Genomic DNA, 6,409 nt, shown 5'->3' on the forward strand with positions numbered 1-6,409 from the left:
CCTCCTACAGTCACTCAACCACGACACCTTCCCGTACACCACAGCATCATCAGCAAACAGCCGCACATTGCTGTCCACCCTATCCAAAAGATCATTTATGTAGATAGAAAACAACAGCGGACCTACCACACTTCCCTGGGGCACTCCAGATGATACCCTCACCTCCGATGAACACTCACCATCGAGGACAACGTACTGGGTTCTATTACTTAAGAAGTCTGTGCTGGCTGCACTTTAATTATGACTGTCCGGTTCAAATGGCTCTGAGCACTATGGGACTTAACTTCTGAGGTAATCAGTCCCATAGAACTTAGAACTACTTAAACCTAACTAACCTAAGGACATTACACACACCCATGCCCGAGGCAGGATTCGAACCTGCGACCGTACCGGTCGCGCGGTTCCAGACTGTAGCCCCTAGGACCGCTCGGCCACCCCGGCCGGCGACTATCTGGTAACACGCGCGATGCGGCAGCCTGACAGGTGTCGCAGCCGGTAAAATTCGTTGATTTGGGGGGGGAGGGGACCAAACAGGAGGTCATCGGTCCCATCGGATTAGGGAAGGATGAGGAAGGAAGTCGGCCATGTCGTTTCGAAGGCACCGTGCCGGAATTTGCCAGAAGCGATTTAGGGATACCGCGGAAAACTTAAATCAGGTAGCCGGGCGCGGGTGTGAAACGTCGTCCTCCCGAATACGAGTGCAGTGTGATAACCACAGCGCCACCTCGCTCGGTAGCCGCTAAGAAATACGATACTTTGAGAAGTCAACGGACTGGCAAAATGCGCACTTGCGCGTTTATGAAACAAATCAGCATCAGTAGCCACGTTTAGGTCTACGAAAAGCGCGGTAAATTGCGAGTGTCGTTTCAGTTGATCTTACGCAAGTGACGGCAGAGCTCAGGCGAAAATGCTCGCATTTAAAACAATATTCTGCGGCCCGGGCTGTAGGCCAGGACTCTCGCTGCCGAGCTTGCAGCCTTGTCCCTTGTCCGTGCTTCTGTTGTCGCCCGGAGCTGGCGGAACGGCGAGACGCGAGGTTTCGGTTGCGGAGGGATTCACGGCTCGGCGGCGGCGGCGGTGGCGGTGGGGGCGGCCGGCCGCACAACAGGCCGCTTCCTGTGGCCGGCGACGCCTCCGCCTACGCGCCGAGGCTCTCCCCAACGCTCTACACACAGCGCGGCTCAGCTTTCGCCGCGTGCGTCTCGAACACGGCAAGTAGCGTTATGAAACAGCTAACTTGAGACGCCACTACAAGGTACAGCCGAGATGTTCCGGTCATGAACCCGAAGACGAGAAGAATACCGTCCGCTGTTGAGAAGGATGCGCACGACAGCAATGCTAGCGGTGTGCGTTGTGACCAACCCTACAGCATCATACACTAATGGCCATTAAGACTGCTACACCACGAAGGTGACGTGCTACAGACGTGAAATTAAACCGACAGGAAGAAGATGCTGTGATATGCGTATGATGCAGAGCATTCGCACAAGGTTGGTGCCGGTGGCTACACCTACAACGTGCTGACATGAGGCAACTTTCCAAACGAATTCTCATACACAGACAGCAGTTGACCGGCGTTGCCTGGTGAAACGTTGTTGTGATGCCTCGTGGAAGGAAGAGAAATGCGTACCATCACGTTTCCGACTTTGATAAAGGTCGGATTGTAGCCTATCGCGATTGCGGTTTATCGTATCGCGCCATTGCTGCACGCGTTGGTGGAGATCCAACGACTGTTAGCAGAATATGGAATCGGTGGGTTCAGGAGGGTAATACGGAACTCCGTGCTGGATCCCAACGGCCTCGTATCACTAGCAGTCGAGATGACAGGCATCTTATCCGCATGGCTGTAACGGATCGTGCAGCCACGTCTCGATCCCTGAGTCAACAGATGGGGACGTTTGCAAGACAACAACCATCTGCACGAACAGTTCGCCGACGTTTGCAGCAGCATGGACTATCGGCTCGGAGACTATGGGTGCGGGTACCCTTGATGCTGCATCACAAACAGGAGCGCATGCGACGGTGTACTCAACGACGAACCTGGGTGCACGAATGGCGAAACATCATTTTTTCGGATGAATCCAGGTTCTGTTTACAGCATCATCACCGTCGCATCCGTGTTTGGCGAGATCGCGGTGAACGCACATTGGAAGCCTGTATAAGTTATCGCCATACTGGCGTATCACCCGGCGTGATGGTATGGGGTGCCATTGGTTACACGTCTCGGCCACCTCTTGTTCGCATTGACGGCACTTTGAACAGTGGACGTTACATTTCAGATGTGTTACGACCTGTGGCTCTACCCTTCATTCGACCCCTGCGAAACCCTACATTTCAACAGGATAATGCACGACCTTATGTTGCAGGTCCTGTACGGGCCTTTCTGGATACAGAAAATGTTCGACTGTTGCCCTGGCCAGCACATTCTCCAGATCTCTCACCAACTGAAAACGTCTGATCAATGGTGGCCGAGCAACTGGCTCGTCACAATACGCGAGTCACTACTCTTGATGAACTGTGGTATCGTGTTGAAGGTGCATGGGCAGCTGTACCTGTACACGCCATCCAAGCTCTGTTTGACTCAATGCCCAGGCGTATCAAGGCCATTGTTACGGCCATAGTTGGTCGTTCTGGGTAACGATTTCTCAGGATCTATGCACCCAAATTGCGTGAAAACGAAATCGCATATCAGTTCTAGTATGATGTATTTGTCCAATGAATATCCGTTTATCATGTGCTTGTCTTCTTGGTGTAGCAATTTTAATGGCCAGTAGTGTAGTAGAGTCCTGCAGGGTTCGGTTGCCGATGCACAAAGACCAGTTTTCTTCCAAAGCGCTAGGCGAGTTCATTCATTTGTTCGAACAGTCGGCGATGACAGAAACGAGACGCTCGCCCTTCTATCTTTCTCAGACCATTTTACAGAAACCATTCGGTAATTTTTTCTTTATTTTTGCGTTACTCATAGCTTTATATGTCACGTTCATTATGATGTGTTCATCATTTCGTTAATGGTCATAGCTCTAGTGATAATTACGTGGAACTAAGACACCTTCCGAAATTCGAAGAAGTTTTCACTGAAAAACTAAGTTCGCTACGATTTGGCGTTTGGTGCACATTATGTAATATATACCGGGTGATCAAAAAGTCAGTATAAATCTGAAAACTGGATAAATCTCGGAATAATGTATATAGAGAGGTACAAATCGACACATATGCTTGGTATGACATGGGGTTTTATCAGAATCAAAAAAATACAAAAGTTCAATAAATATCCGACAGATGGTGCTTCATCTGATCAGAATAGCAATAATTAGCATAACAAAGTGAGACAAAGCAAAGATGATGTTCTTTACAGGAAACGCTCAATATGTCCACCATCATTCCTCAACAATAGCTGTAGTCGAGGAATAATGTTGTAAACAGCACTGTAAAGCATGTCCGGAGTTTTGGTGAGACATTGGCGTCGGATCATGTCTTTCAGCATCCCTAGAGATGTCGGTCAATTACGATACACTTGCGACTTCAGGTAACCCCAAAGCCAATAATCGCACGGACTGAGGTCTGGGGACCTGGGAGGCCAAGCATGACGAAAGTGGCGGCTGAGCACACGGTCATCACCAAACGACGCTCGCAAGAGATCTTTCACGCGTCTAGCAATTTTTCTTTTTTTGTTCTAGTAAAACCCCATGTCATTCCAAGCATATGTGTCAATTTTTACCTCACCATCTACATTATTCCGTGGTTTATTAAGTTTTCAAATTTATACTGACTTTTTGATCACCCGGTATATAAAGACATGTCCGAAAGAACAGATGCCATCGGTGACCATGCAGCCCGCTAGAATGAAATTACAATGAAATGAACACCCTTAGCTGCATACAGGCGTTGATATAAGTCAACGGGGAGAGTTGAAAATGTGTGTCCCGACCGGGACTCGAACCCGGGCTCTCCTGCTTACATGGCAGACGCTCTATCCATCTGAGCCACCTTTTTTTTTTTTTTAATTTCATTTTGTTCGTTTTCGTCCGTTATATCTGCTCTGGGCGGACGTCGAAAGACATCCGTTTCAGTTCGTTGTTGATCGATTAACTCAGTTTCTTTATTACAGAGGGCAGCTAGCCCTCGGACCGAACACGCTGAGCTACCGTGCCGGCATCCACCGAGGGCACAGAGGATAGTGCGACTGCAAGGACTTCCCTGTGGCACGCCTCCCGTGAGACCCGCATTCCCAACTTATTGTCGCACGCTATATTCATAGTGCCCCTGCCCATTATACTCATTACTCACGGCTTTACCGCCGATTCCCGTAAGCGTTCGGAACTGTTTGTGCATCCGCACAGAAGAATATGGTTAACTGGCTGCGAGTAATGAGTATAATGGGCAGGGGCACTATGAATATAGTGCGAGACAATAAGTTGGGGATGCGGGTCTGACGGGAGGCGTGCCAGATGGATAGTGCGTCTGTCATATATGCAGGAGCCGGCCGCTGTGCCCGAGCGGTTCTGGGAGCTTCCGTCCGGAACCGCGCTGCTGCTGCGGTCGCAGGTTCGAATCCTGCCTCGGCCATGGATGTGTGTGATGTCCTTAGGTTAGTTAGGTTTAAGTAGTTCTAAATCTGATTCCACCTCCCGCCTCAATTAATTAAACTCTACCACAACAGTATACTGACGTCAATAGTGGGTTACGGTTCGGGAGTCTGGGCTCACAGGCTCACGAGGGTGGTGCCTGCCGTGACGGTGAGGAGAGTACAAAGGAACATGATATTAAGGTCCGTGGGAGCTTATAGATCATCTCCAGGAGGAGCCCTGTTAATCATAATGGGACTCTGTCCCCTAGATATAAAGATTAGGGAACAGGCTGCTTGGTAATGGGTAAAAAAGGGGGTTATCACCAAGGTAGAAGAAATTATGGGAGCACCAGTCAGGGACAAAGGGGAGATTAGGGAAAGAGGGGTAAACCTATCGCAGGAAATATGGGAGTCGGATGAAACTGGTAGAAGAACCTTTCAGTTCCTACCACATGTAAGGGACAGACTGAAAATGAAGTACTTCGAGCCAACTCGGGGATTGTTCCACTTTCTCACCGGTCATGGCCCCTATCCGACATATCTTTGTCGGTTTGGGAAAGAGGCTACGCCTGCGTGTGACTGTGGCGCACTGGAGGGTACTCCCGACCATGTGGTTTACGAGTGCCCCCTTTTCGATGATGTAGCCGGGACATTGAGACGACAAATATCTAGCACAAACACCTATGACCTTTTAAGACAGGAGGAGACATTTCACAGACTAAATACATTGGCAAACGAGGTATCACAAAAAGTATTGACAACTTTTTTGAGAGACCTTCATGCTTAAGTAAATAGACAACACTGAATGCGACCACTGCCCCAGTCCCATACCGCCGGTTCGTGGACAGGTCGACTTTACAGTTGGAATCCGCCACGACCAGGACCAGGGGCTCTGGCTCTGAGAACTATGGGACTCAACTGCTGTGGTCATCAGTCCCCTAGAACTTAGAACTACTTAAACCTAACTAACCTAAGGACATCACACACATCCATGCCCCAGGCAGGATTCGAACCTGCGACCGTAGCAGTCGCACGGTTCCGGACTGCGTGCCTAGAACCGCGAGACCACCGCGGCCGGCCAGGACCAGGGGGACTGGGGCAAATCCTGATGAAGACAACGCACCGATAATGACATAGATTAGGAAGTAGACTTAGTTAATTAGAATAGGATAGTAAGTTAGGAACATGCAGCGATAATTTAACCCTTGCCTGCCCTGTGCCAGGGGCTTGCTCATAGGGATTAGCTCTATGAGCAGGGCATCAAGTAGGTTTGTATCATCAACTGGCACAATTGTAACGCTGCAGGCAGTTAGTATTAACCTATCGTAGTAACTAGAAACTATGCTAGCTAGTAAACTAAGTAGTAGTCTGCCTAGTAGAAATCGTAGAACTGTCTGTAGTTAAGAAAAATGTTTAGCTGCTATTGTAAATCTAGAAATATAGGACCCACTAATGATGAAGGTGGTGGGTCATTATTGTATAATTATTATGAAATGAAATAAAGAAATTAAAAAAAAATCTAGGGGACTGATGACCTCAGATGTTAAGTCCAAAGGTGCTTGGAGCCATTTGAACCATTTTTTTTGTATGCAGGAGACCCCAGGTTCGAGTCCCAGTCGGGGCACACAATTTCAACTGTTCCCTTTGACTTGTATCAACGCCTGTCTGTAGCTAAGGTTTGTAATTTCATTATTTAATATGTTGCTACATATGAAATTTAGCTAATATACCGAATTCTTGTTTAGACTTTGGTGGAGGTGTCCATCTATCACCAATCTAGAGAAAACTGATCTGTTGTGGTCCACTCATTTGCGAATGCGCTGCTGCAGCTATAAAACCAGT

Source organism: Schistocerca nitens, chromosome 1 (genome assembly GCF_023898315.1).
Source record: "Schistocerca nitens isolate TAMUIC-IGC-003100 chromosome 1, iqSchNite1.1, whole genome shotgun sequence".
Classification (NCBI taxonomy): Eukaryota; Metazoa; Arthropoda; class Insecta; order Orthoptera; family Acrididae; genus Schistocerca; species Schistocerca nitens.